The sequence below is a fragment of the Helianthus annuus genome, chromosome 14 (genome assembly GCF_002127325.2).
Source record: "Helianthus annuus cultivar XRQ/B chromosome 14, HanXRQr2.0-SUNRISE, whole genome shotgun sequence".
Lineage (NCBI taxonomy): Eukaryota > Viridiplantae > Streptophyta > Magnoliopsida > Asterales > Asteraceae > Helianthus > Helianthus annuus.
The window spans coordinates 170,667,787-170,682,116 of record NC_035446.2 but is presented as its reverse complement, the minus strand read 5'-3'; positions in this window follow the sequence as shown (position 1 = coordinate 170,682,116).

Sequence of the window (14,330 nt, the reverse complement as noted above, 5' to 3'; positions counted from 1 at the left end):
TTTGCTCACAACATATCACCTGAAACATGTTTGAAAAAGGTTTTGTCAGCGGGGAAATACTGAGTGAATCATTCATTTTACTAAAACGACACATTAGTTATAATTCACAGTATTAAGAGCGATTACAATGTTTCTGATTATCAAACCAACTACCCACGGTACTTTACCACTCGACCCACTGGCCCACCTGTCCAGTGGTGTCTGTGATTATGGTCATATCACCCATTGGCTGCCCCAATGTTGAAGATTATCAAGTAATGTATACAAAACCCCACATACCGGCTGTAATGTGGTGATTACAAAGACTTAATCCCTGTAATTATAACTTTGGAAATAATTTGGAGTTTTGTAAAACAGTTAATAAAAAGAGAATGACTCACATTGCAGATTTATGAGCAGAGTATAAGCTTTACTGATTAGCCTGCTAACCTAATTTAAATAACAATGCACACACAAACGGGATTAGTAACTAATTCAGCAGTTACGTCAATTCATGAGATTAAACCCTCACAACTATTATCAAGTGCGATACTTAATAATCCAATGGATTCACAACGAATGACAGAGCATAGTCCGAATTCGAACAGCACTCAAACATTCAAGTTGAAATCACAATGAATAACAAAGTACAAGCTCAGTTTGAGCAGCACTCGGACAATTGTTGGATAGTTATAATCGATCGGATGTTGAGTCGTAATAGCGATCGAGTTATTACCCTGATTGCGGCAGCACCTCGTGATCGTGTGTGTGTTTAATTGTAGTGTAACAGCTATAACTCGACGTACAGACGGAATCTGTGCGACGTTTGAACAACAGAAGCTAAGTGCCAATGTTGGCTATTTATAGTGATTTTTTGAGACTCGCTTACGGACCGTATACCTAACCCCCTTACGGTCCGTAAGCTAAGCAGTCTAATTCATAGGCTGCCTAGCTCGGGTATAGCTTAGGTGACTCAAAAATCCAGCCAATCAGAACATAGCTACATTATATTTTAGATAATTATTAACTAGGGTTTGCCCCCCTCGAGTTTTAGGGGTCCTGATCCTAATTCCGATTGTTCTGGAAATTTTAGGGCTAGTGCAGAATTAATTGGGTGTCTCAATTAGGGTTTTCTTATTGACTAATTATTGTCCTAATTATTGATTTTAGTGACAGTTGTTACATCCTCCCCACCTTGAGAAAAATCTCGTCCTCGAGATTTACTGAAATAGATGAGGGTACTTTCGCTTCATCTCTGATTCCAGTTCCCAAGTGTACTCTGGTCCTCTCTTGGATTCCCATTTGACTTTTACTAGCACTAGTCGTTTGTGTTTGAGAAACTTGATCTTCCGGTCTTCTATTTGTAAGGGTTTCTCTACGAATTTCAGTTTTTCATTTACCTCTATATCTTGAAGAGGTACTACCAGGGATTCGTCTGATAAACATTTCTTGAGATTGGATACATGAAACACATCATGTACTCCAGTTAATTCTTCTGGTAGTTGTAACCGATAAGCTACTGGTCCGATTCGTTGGATCACTGGGAATGGTCCAACATATCTTGGACTCAGTTTTCCTTTCTTACCAAATCGTACTACTCCTTTCCAAGGAGATACTTTTAATAGTACTTTGTCTCCGACTTGGAATTCTAATGGCTTGCGACGATTGTCTGCATAGCTCTTCTGACGATCTCTAGCTGTCTTCAATCTTTCCTTGATTTGCGATATCTTGTCAGTAGTTTCTTGCACAATCTCTGGTCCTGATAATTGACTTTCTCCTATTTCCGCCCAACAAACGGGAGTTCTGCACTTGCGTCCATACAGTGCTTCGAATGGAGCAGCTTCGATGCTCGAATGATAACTATTGTTATAGGAGAATTCAATTAATGGTAAATGGCTATCCCAATTACCACCAAAATCAATTACACATGCTCGGAGCATGTCTTCCATTGTTTGTATCGTCCTTTCACTTTGTCCGTCCGTTTGAGGATGATATGCAGTACTTAAATTGAGTCGGGTTCCCATGGCCTCCTGGAAACTTGTCCAGAAACGGGAAGTGAAACGACTATCTCTATCCGATACAATGGAGAGTGGGACTCCATGTAAGGATACTACTTCATCTACATACAACTTGGCTAACCTTTCCATGCTAAAGGTTTCCTTCATTGGTAGAAAATGAGCTGATTTGGTTAATCGATCCACAATTACCCAAATAGCATCATTACCTTTTCTGGTTTTGGGTAACTTAGTAACAAAATCCATTGTTATCAGTTCCCATTTCCATACAGGTATTTCTAACTGTTGTAGTAGTCCTGAAGGTTTCTGATGTTCGGCTTTAACTTGTGAACAGGTTAGACACTTAGATACGTATTCGGCTATATCCTTTTTCATTCCTATCCACCAAAAATTATTTCTTAAATCTTGGTACATCTTATTATTTCCTGGATGTACAGTATACCTAGATTTATGAGATTCTTCTAAAATCTTATTTCTTAATTCTCCTTGCTTAGGTACCCAAATTCGTTTCTTGTGGAATCTCCAAATTCCATCTTTTCCTTGTTCTAATTCCTTTAGGTAACCTTTCATTCCTTCGGCATCGTCCTTGATTGCCGTTCCCTGAATTTTCTTCAATTGTTCCATTAAATCTAATTGTAGATTTAATCTAAGAGCACGGACTCGCTTTTGCTTTTCATGATACTTACGACTTAAGGCGTCTGCGACTACGTTTGCCTTTCCTTCGTGATATTGAATATCACAGTCGTAATCACTTAGGATTTCCATCCACCTTCTTTGCCTCATGTTTAACTCTTTTTGCCCAAATATATACCTTAAACTCTTATGGTCTGTATAGATAGTAAACTTACTTCCATACAGATAATGTCTCCAAATTTTAAGGGCAAAAATTATGGCTCCTAACTCTAGGTCATGAGTTGTGTAATTCTCTTCGTGCTTTTTCAATTGCCTAGAGGCATACGCAATTACCTTTTTGCGTTGCATCAACACACATCCATATCCTAATTTTGAAGCATCACAGTATACTTCAAAATCTTCGGTTCCTTCGGGTAAAGCTAAGATTGGAGCATTTGTCAATTTGTGCTTTAGAATCCTAAAAGCTTCCTCTTGTCTAGATCCCCATTCAAACTTAACGGCTTTACAGGTTAGTTTAGTTAAAGGTACAGCTATCTTAGAGAAATCTTTAATAAATCGTATATAGTATCCAGCTAAGCCTAGAAAACTTCTAACTTCCATAACTGTTTGCGGAACCTTCCAATTTGTGATTGCTTCTATTTTAGAAGGATCTACGTGAATTGCTTCGCGATTCACCATATGACCTAAAAATTGCACTTCTTGTAGCCAGAATTCACACTTCGAGAATTTGGCATAAAGCTTTTCCTTTCTTAACAAAGTTAAGAGTGCATGCAAGTGCTCACAATGTTCTTCCTGACTTTTGGAATAAATAAGTATATCGTCAATGAAAACGATCACAAATTTATCCAAGTAGGGTTTACAGATCCTATTCATCATGTCCATAAATGCGGCTGGAGCATTTGTTAATCCAAAGGGCATGACTGTAAACTCATAATGACCATACCTAGTTCTAAAAGCAGTTTTAGGTATGTCTTCTTCTTGCACTTTCAGCTGGTGATATCCTGATCTTAAGTCTATCTTAGAGAAATACCTAGCTCCTTGCAATTGATCAAAAAGATCATCAATCCTAGGTAATGGGTATCGGTTCTTAATTGTAACTTTATTCAATTCCCTATAATCGATACACATTCTCATTGATCCATCTTTCTTTTTCACAAACAACACTGGTGCACCCCAAGGGGATGAACTAGGTTGTATAAATCCTTTGCTTAGTAATTCATCTAACTGCTTTTTCAATTCTAGCATTTCGGTAGGTGCTAATCGATAAGGTGTCTTAGCTATTGGTGTAGTACCTGGAATTAAATGAATTCTAAACTCTACTTCCCTATCAGGTGGTAAACCAGGTAATTCTTCAGGAAAAACATCTGGGTATTCTGAAACTATAGGGATGTCCTGGAGCTCCTTACTTTTAGTGTTGATGATTACAGAAATCATATACACCATTTCTTGTTTTCTTGAATAACTAGCCAATTTCATTACTGAAATGAATTTTAGTGGCTTCCGAGGTCTATCTCCTGTAATTAGAATTACTTCTCCTGTGGGGGTACAGATTTATACGGAATTCTTATCACACAGGATTCGAGCATGGTTGGTGACTAACCAATCCATTCCTAATACTACATCAAATCCGGCTAAATTCATAGGTAATAGGTTTGCAGAAAACTTATGACCTAACAATTCTATCTCTCCTTCTTGCAAAATCTTGTCTATGTTGACAGAATTTCCATCTGCCGTTTCGACTGTATAAATCTGCCTAAGGTGAGTTAGAGGTAAGTTAAGAGCTTGGCAGAATGCAGTATTAATGAAACTTTGGTTTGCACCAGAGTCAAATAATACTTTTGCATAGACGTTATGTACTAAGAACGTACCCGCTATCACGTCTGGAATAAGTTCAGCTTCTTGAGTGGTCAATTGGAATGCACGCGCATTTTTCTTAGTTGCCCCTTCAGCTTGCTGGCCTTTATTATCTGCGGCTTTAACCCATTTAGGGCATTCTGTTTTGTAATGTCCGGTTTCTCCACAGTTATAGCAGACTATGGCTTTCTTTTTGCAGTTATCTTCATTATGTCCTACCGATTTGCAAAAATTGCAAGTTATGTTGCATCTTCCGAAATGCTTTCTCTTGCAATTTCTGTAGAATGGCGGGGTTGAGGATTGCCCTGTTCCTCTTCTTTTAAAGCGGTTATTATTACCCGTACGAAATCCTTGGGTAATCTTCTGAGCCAATTCCTTCTTACGGTCTTCTTCTCTTGTGTGGACTAGTTCATCGGTTAAGGTATTAGCTAATTCCACAGCATCGTCAATCGTGCGTGGTCTCGCAGCTTTAACGATGTTACGGATTTCTCCAATTAATCCCCAAATATAACGGGAAATGAGTACCGGTTCTGGCGAAGCCAGGTTAGGTACCACTCTCGCATATTCGAAGAATATCGAAGTATACCCTCGACAATCTACTCCTATCATACGATGGCTCAGGAACTTGTTTGCCATTTGTTCCTTCTCGTATTCGGGACAGAATTTTCTTTCGACAAGACTCTTAAATTCTACCCAATTCATCGCATAGGCCACCCTTCTTCCTTTTGCTTGTAGCACCGTGTTCCACCATTCTAGCGCCCCTTCTTTGAACAAGTTTGACGCATACATCACTTGATCTTCTTCAGTACATTTGCTTATTGCAATTACTGCTTCAGTTTTCTCTAACCAACGCAGTGTTGCAGTTGCCCCTTCATTACCTGCAAATTCTACGGGTTTACAGGCAAGAAATTCTTTGTAAGTGCAACCAGGTGTTGCAGCTTTCATTCTCTTAGGGAGCGGGGCCTGTTGCGGATCATGATCGTCATGATTGCCGCCTCCATTTATGTTGTTACTGCCATTATCTTCCGGAGTACGTTTACTAGGAATTAATTGTGGTTCGGCAGGTTTCTGAACAACAGCCACAATTTCTGGAATAGCATTGGCTATCCCTTGAGCAATAAAGTACTCAATATCTTGTCTAGTTATATATTGATCTTCCTGATTTTGCTCAGATTGATTTACTTCATTAACTGGTTCACTATTAGCGTTTTCCATCTGCTAATTAGTATTAATAGAAATTATTAGTGTCTAAGTATTGATAACAAAATTACAGATAAACACATAGATCAGTATAACATGCAAGCATAGCCAAAATTGTCGATGCCTCGACTTCTGTTTTGTTTTATATATTATACCTGCTTCAATACACACTGGTTATCTTACATTGTTTTATTGCCCATTTTACAAAGTCAGTTTTACTATATTAGTTATAATACAAACAAACTTCTCCAAACCCATCCTATCTTTTGGTTCACTGGCAGTTTCAGTAACGACGCTCCCTCTCGTCGTACTTCCAAGAGATCTGCTCCCCCATTTCCCGGATCCTATTCCCGGTGCCTATCAGTTCTTCACCAAACTGACGCAGTTCAGCTAAATTTTCATAGCTCATTGGCGGATTAGGGATAGGTTCTGGATCAAACTGTGGGAGAAAACTATAGGGACTATTGACTATATTTTGGAATTGCCAGTCATTGGTCCACCATTCCTCCATTTGGCCTAATGGTCGGGTGTGAACTAGTGGGTCTGGAATAGCTGGTCCTAGGTTTATTGGGAATTGGGCTGTAACAGGGTAAGAGAAGAGATTATCGTTGATAGGCTCTAGTACATCACAATTATCCAGTAGGCGGTCTATTTCGTCCTGGAATGTGATTTCTTCAGGCTGTTTAGAGCTTTCTCCGATCTCTATTCCCTTTTGCTTTAGGTCTATCCCTATTTCTGCTGGTTTGGAACTTTCTCCGATTTCTATTTCTTTTCCCTTGCTCACACTCACAAGATTTTCTATTTTAGGGAGTCTCCTAGGTTTCCTTCTGCGCACCTTCCGCCACCCTACATATCTTCTCCTCTTTTAAGGTTTTGCTTTTTCCAGCGGTGGAGCTTGGAATTCCAGAGGTTCCTCTATGTCAGCAATGTAACCAGTGAAGTTGTGGGAGACTTCAATTGGCACAGGATAGAGGTTGAGGTTCTGAAACGCCTCGGATAGCTCACTCATGCTGTATAGCATATATGCAAAATGCACAAAAATGCCAAGTTAAAACTTTGGAACAAAGCTTAACAAATAAATATTTTTATTGCACACCAATTTGTACAACATAACAGCAAACGTAACACACTCAGATTTATTTATTTATTTATTTACTGGGAAGTACTTATTCCTAGATTTAGAGTTTAAAGATTTGCATTTTCTGCTACAGTAGCGAGCAGATACAGATTTGCCCATTTTTTAAGTTATTTTCCCCTGGTGGATTACTGTTAATTTGCTGAATTTCCGGGTTAAACCTCACTCTCTTGGTTTGGGGTTTCTTTTTCTCTTGACCCTTCCTAATAATCAAATTCCTTTTCTCTGGTGTAAGTGGGTTTTCATAATTTGCCTTACGGACAAAGATTCCTTCCTCTAACTTGACGGGAGATTTGGAGGAAGAGGTTCCCTGTTCTTTGGGTGTACTATCTAATTTACGGTAGATAGCAGAAATCTTTTGTTTACCCATACTGTAATTTAACAATTAGTCAGTTAATAAGCATATATTCACAGAATGACAAATAAAATTTTCCTAATTGTTTTTCAATAGTCTTAAATTAATTAGAACAGTGAGCTTAATCAGTAAGCTTAAAACAGTGGCTCTGATACCACCTTTTCCTGTCACGGCCCCCGACCCGGTTTGACCCGTTTCAGGAGCCGCGGGACAGGAATCCCGTGGTATTTAATTTAAGCGACAGCGGAAGTCTTTTAAAAACAGGATCTTTCAATAATTTAAACTGCTCGTTTTATAACTGGGGAATAAAATCCCATAATTTACAATAATATGATTCCTCCGGGAAATCTTTTATTTTCAAAACATGTTTCTTTTATTTATTTACACTGAGCCACTTTTCTAAGCTGGGAGTGCTTCACGGCACTTTTCTTTCTTTGCTCACAACATATCACCTGAAACATGTTTGAAAAAGGTTTTGTCAGCGAGGAAATACTGAGTGAATCATTCATTTTACTAAAACGACACATTAGTTATAATTCACAGTATTAAGAGCGATTACAATGTTTCTGATTATCAAACCAACTACCCACGGTACTTTACCACTCGACCCACTGGCCCACCTGTCCAGTGGTGTCTGTGATTATGGTCATATCACCCATTGGCTGCCCCAATGTTGAAGATTATCAAGTAATGTATACAAAACCCCACATACCGGCTGTAATTTGGTGATTACAAAGACTTAATCCCTGTAATTATAACTTTGGAAATAATTTGGAGTTTTGTAAAACAGTTAATAAAAAGAGAATGACTCACATTGCAGATTTATGAGCAGAGTATAAGCTTTACTGATTAGCCTGCTAACCTAATTTAAATAACAATGCACACACAAACGGGATTAGTAACTAATTCAGCAGTTACGTCAATTCACGAGATTAAACCCTCACAACTATTAGCAAGTGCGATACTTAATAATCCAATGGATTCACAACGAATGACAGAGCATAGTCCGAATTCGAACAACACTCAAACATTCAAGTTGAAATCACAATGAATAACAAAGTACAAGCTCAATTTGAGCAGCACTCGGACAATTGTTGGATAGTTATAATCGATCGGATGTTGAATCGTAATAGCGATCGAGTTATTACCCTGATTGCGGCAGCACCTCGTGATCGTGTGTGTGTTTAATTGTAGTGTAACAACTATAACTCGACGTACAGACGGAATCTGTGCGACATTTGAACAACAGAAGCTAAGTGCCAATGTTGGCTATTTATAGTGATTTTTGAGGCTCGCTTACGGACCATATGCCTAACCCCCTTACGGTCCGTAAGCTAAGCAGTCTAATTCATAGGCTGCCTAGCTCGGGTATAGCTTAGGTGACTCAAAAATCCAGCCAATCAGAACATAGCTACGTTTTATTTTAGATAATTATTAACTAGGGTTTGCCCCCCTCGAGTTTTAGGGGTCCTGATCCTAATTCCGATTGTTCTGGAAATTTTAGGGCTAGTGCAAAATTAATTGGGTGTCTCAATTAGTGTTTTCTTATTGACTAATTATTGTCCTAATTATTGATTTTAGTGACAGTTGTTACATCCTCCCCACCTTGAGAAAAATCTCGTCCTCGAGATTTACTGAAACAGATGAGGGTACTTTCGCTTCATCTCTGATTCCAGTTCCCAAGTGTACTCTGGTCCTCTCTTGGATTCCCATTTGACTTTTACTAGCACTAGTCGTTTGTGTTTGAGAAACTTGATCTTCCGGTCTTCTATTTGTAAGGGTTTCTCTACGAATTTCAGCTTTTCATTTACCTCTATATCTTGAAGAGGTACTACCAGGGATTCGTCTGATAAACATTTCTTGAGATTGGATACATGAAACACATCATGTACTCCAGTTAATTCTTCTGGTAGTTGTAACCGATAAGCTACTGGTCCGATTCGTTGGATCACTGGGAATGGTCCAACATATCTTGGACTCAGGTGCTTCTTGCAAACCTTGCACTTGGGCCTATCGCTCGACTATTGATCGTTCCTCCTGGCTTCAGACCCCTTCTTACTGTCATGGTTCCCCTTGTGTTTCTTGCCTGAGCGACGTGAATTGTCATTTTCACGTATTCTTTTCAGAGTCCGCATTTCTCAATGCTCTTTGTCTCGCTGCATCTTGAGTGAGGGACAGAGACGAATCGGTTACAGACCTAAATGTGGTAGGTCGGGAGGCTTTTACGCTGGCTTTGATTTCTGGGGCCAAACCCCCAATGAAGCGTGTGATCCTCTTGGGTTCCGGGGTTACCAGGTAAGGAACCAATCTGGACAAAGTGTTGAAACTGGTGAGGTATGCCTGGCAGTCTAGGTTCTTCATAACCAGGGATAGAAAATCAGACTCTATCCGCTCAACCTCATGCTGAGGGCAGTAGTTATCCTTGATAAGAGCAACAAATTGCTCCCATGACATATTATACAAGGCAACCTTTCCAGAGGCCTGGATCAAATCTCCCCACCAAGCTAGAGCCTCACCCTTGAAAGACTGGGATGCAAACTTAACCATATCCCTTTCAGCGCATCCACTGATGTCTACAACTGTCTCTATTTCATCAAGCCATGTCATACAGTCTACTGCTCCTTTTTCCCCAGTAAAATCCCGGGGTTTACAAGACACAAAATATTTATACGTGCAACCCTTAGCACGTGGAGCATCGTCAAACACAATCTTCTTGGGGTGCACACTGTTTTCATTTGAGGAAAGTCGGTCATCATCTTTCTTAGATTTGGGTGGAGCGGGTGGTGGTTTGTTGTGGGCCTCAGAATGATTCTTTGGTTTAGCATGCGGTGTAGGTAGGGTTCTACTACGGGTCTCACTGTACTCACTGTACTGTCGTTCCAAGGCTTTTGCAACCGCGTCATTCACAATTGCTTTCAGCTCAGCACTCGTTACTAAGAATTTAGCATCATCACGGTTTCCTACCGGATGGCTATTGACTTCATCCGATCCAGCCATGTAGCTTCAATTGCTACATATAAATGATGGACAAGGTTTTTACTTAAAGGTTCTTACAGTATTTTATGTTTTATTAACTAAGGTTTTAAATTGCCATTTCAGGTTAATTTGTTAGAAGTCTTAGGATTTTATCATTATCCTATGATACTCTATTATTAGCACATAAGGCCTAGTCACAGGGACAATTTTTAATAAACCAGGATTTTATAGTATCTAGGTGTTTTAGGTTTGAATCATAGTTCATTACCATTTATTAACAGGGAGTTATAAGTTACCACTGTCTTTAGTCACGGAGGACATTCAATTATTGCTCACAGGCACTTCGCCTCGAAGAAGCGGTTAAATAATTAAGGGAATTTAAAACTAACCCTTTAATAAGGATGGCATGTGTGACTTTACTGATTCACAGTTTGCCTAAAAGGTTAACATACTAACAGATGTTAACAATAATTGGAATCTATTATGTGGGTTATACCATCTTGGCCATGTTTGCAACAATGCTAAGGCTAGGTCTTACCCTTAAGATTCTCTTAATAATTAACGCAGAATAGTCCTAAATTGAGATGTTAATTATGGATCTTAACCTAATTATGGAACTACCATTTTGGCCTTGATTTATTAATCAAAAGGCTAGGTCTCTGTTCTCTTTAGATTTTACCAATTCAATATAACGGCAGATCTTTTTGAATTTTCACTTATTTTCAGGTTTTATGCATATAATTATCAATAATAAATAAAGATGAAAGTTTAACTAGAACATCTCATAATTGTTTCAAACAAGTACAACATTTGCCCAAAACGGGACTTCTACGAAAATAAATGCCCACGCAGGGGTGAGGAAAGAAACAAACCCACGCAGGGGTTAACTAACCAAACATGCTCACGCAGGAGCAGAGTACAAAATGACAAGCTCACGCAGGAGCTGAATACTGAAGCAAAAAGTCCACGCAGGGACTGAATTACAACTAAATAAAAATAACAAGGATCTTCAATAGTCCCTTCTTTTGGACTTTCCCTTGATCAGATCTGATAATCCATTGAAAAATCCTCTGTTGTGTCTGCGCTCAGTCTGAATCTCCCGTTCACAACGGTCTAATCTCTCAAGAACTTCCTGCTGGCGCTCTGGAGGAATTATCTGTGGCTGCGGCGGCTGATACATAGGTGGAGGAGGCGGCGGGTGCTGGTACCCATAAGTCGGGTAGCCAGTGGTCCATAGACCACCATAAGGCCCCTCTGGGTGACTAGCGTTGTAATCCCATGCTTCCTGATATGGATCCACACTAGCATAGTTGTAGTTGTAGTGGGTATGCGCCGGCTGCTCAAAAGGATTATACGCCGCTGAACCAGCGTATGCAGGGATTGGGTTATCGAAACCCAACGGTGGTGCCGCAGGTACTGAGTTGATTTCTGGAATGGGGCTGGATGGACCTCCCATCTGTGGGACTTCCTCTTCCTCCTGGAATGGCGGATAATGACTACCACTTGAGGGCTGGGGAGTGCTGATTCGGACTCCTCCTCGCACGGACATCCGTGCGTTCGACCTTCTCCGCCTCGGTGGCTCCGGAGGCGGCTGCTGTTCCACTGGTGGTGGTGGGGGCGGAGTGACTGCCACAAATCGTTGATCCTCAGAAGGATCTTGCTGCTGCTGTTGCTGCTGTTGCTGATACGGGGACGAGTGCTCAGAGGGCGTGAAGTACCAGTCCCACTGTTTGAACCTCTCTTGATAACTATCCAGACCGCGGTACGGTGATCCGTTGAAAGATGACCCATCCGAGATTTCGATGGGGTGGTTCGGCGTTCCTGTAGCAGGCTCCATTGGATCAGTATCCTCGTCCATGTCATTTTCCCCAGAGAAGTGGTCTTCCGGTCCGAGTGGGTTAAAACCCATGGGTTCTGGAAGCATGTTGGCCGGGTTGAATCGGCTTTGGAAAACTGGGGTTGGGTCACCAAAGGAGTGGTGAGAGTTGGATCTCTGCAAAGGTATGAAAGAGGGTGGTTGTTCGTTGGGCTCATTTTCCGATTGGGGCCCAAAGGAGTGCTGGTAAGAAGGTGAAGAGCTGAGGGAGACTGATCGTCTTCCATGTTCAACATAGAGCCTCGACGGCTCTTGTGGACTAGTGCTCATGGTGATGGACGGGGTGCGCCGGTGCGAAGGCCCGGCTTCGTGATCGTGACCCGTGACTGGTCCTTTGCCTCGACCGCGAAGAAATCTTGGTGGCATGTTGACCTGCATACAAGTTTTAGATAACAACAACAACATATATAAAATAGACCCAAAATAAAATAAAACGAAACAGAGTTTGTCCTATGTTCTTTGTCTAGACTCGGAACTCGAAGAATGTGCAATTCGTGCACTGAGATTAAACACAAAAGGCTAGTGTTTAATTCACTCAGTGTTGGCTCTGATACCAACCTGTCACACCCCGAATTTCCACGTGTCACCGGTGGGCCCGGTAGGGGATTATCGTGACGTAGTTCATATCATTATTGTCAAACAACACAAATTATAATGCACAGCGGAAGCAATAAAATAGATTTACTTCAACCATCAAATGTAATATCTAAGTATCACAAGTAGTTGAAATAGATCCACAGGCAGATCGAAATAAAAAGGAGAAAATTGTTCAACAGATAAATGCATCCCAAAGTTTGCGAGACTCTATGACGCTAAGGAGAAGCCAGCCTATTCCGTGTAGATCCTGCACTTAATCTTTTTGGGGAAAATACGTCAGTTTGCACTGGTAAATACAATTTAACCGACTCATTTTAAAAAAATAAAAGTTTAAAAATTGATTTGAATGCACAAGGCACAAAACATTTTATAACTTGGGAATAATTAATCAAAGTTAAACTTGTAAAAGAATTACATGTTTGTTATGCGTTTAGTCGCCCGGGTCGTGCCGGGTTTAAGGTTAATTGACACACCACTCAGTATAAGTCCGCGGCGGGAAGCCAACGTTTATACCTTAATAAAAATGGACACATACCGGGTGTACGCCTACACCCGGGTGTCAAGGTCGTGGCCATTTCTTAAAATGATGCCAAGGATATCCGGGACATGGTCATTAAGCTCCCAAAGGCGTAAAACAAACAAAACCAGTTTTTCTAACGGGTCACATTGATAATACCCAACTACTAATGAGTTAGGGTCAATTGCCCGACCAAGCGGTATTTTATATACCGTACCCCCAAGCCCGTATAACGGAAAATAAGTTAAAAGTATTTACCTGAGCAAGTATAAACCACAAAAGCAAAATGCAAGTGTCTTTTACTGGGCTCCTATTCTGGAACGAAGGTTTATAATAACCTATTAGAATCCTAACGGGTCTTTTAACATAGCCTAAGCTTAGACCGGTTAGTTTCGAAGGATAAATATGGTTTAATCGCGAGGAAGGCGAAAACCGAAAACGAATGTGACTTAGACCCTACAAGCTTAGATACTTGTATGACATGGGTAAACTAAACACATTCTGAATTTAGATACTAAGATGATACGGTTTGACCCGCTTCGGCTAATGTGCATAAACTAGTCACATATGCCGATCCGAACGCGAAAGTGCGTAACGGGTAACCATATAAATCATATACAAGTTTCCTGAGATTATATGCACCAATTATGTTGTATTATCAGTAAGATATATCCTATTATGCCCCAAATGATTTTGAACTCACTTTACGCCCCATAAGGTCATTTTGGTAATTTTACATAAGCTTAAAAGGTTAAAACCGGAAATCTGAGTTCTCAACTTTAGTTTACTGTTATAATATGAAATTTTACAAAATATATCAGTAGGTATTAGACCATATATATAAAAACTAGTTTTGACATATACTATGTCGTAAAAATGCCTAAAAAGGCGATTTGGAGCCATTTCCGGGTTTTAAAAGGAAAGATGATATTTTTATAATTCCAGAAGGCTCAAAATAATATATTTAACAAAATAAATCGGTAGAAAAAGGTTTGGGGTCAAAAGGTTTTGTAAAACTCATTTTATAGCCGAAAAAGGCAAAACCGGCATAAGCCGAATTAAGCTTAAAACCTTATGTTATGCTCAGCCTAAAAATAAATAAAAATCTTTAAAATTCCCAAAGTATTATTATATAACAGTGGGTATAAGGTTTTGATATAAAATTTGGGTCTAGGTAGGTTATACGCTAATTA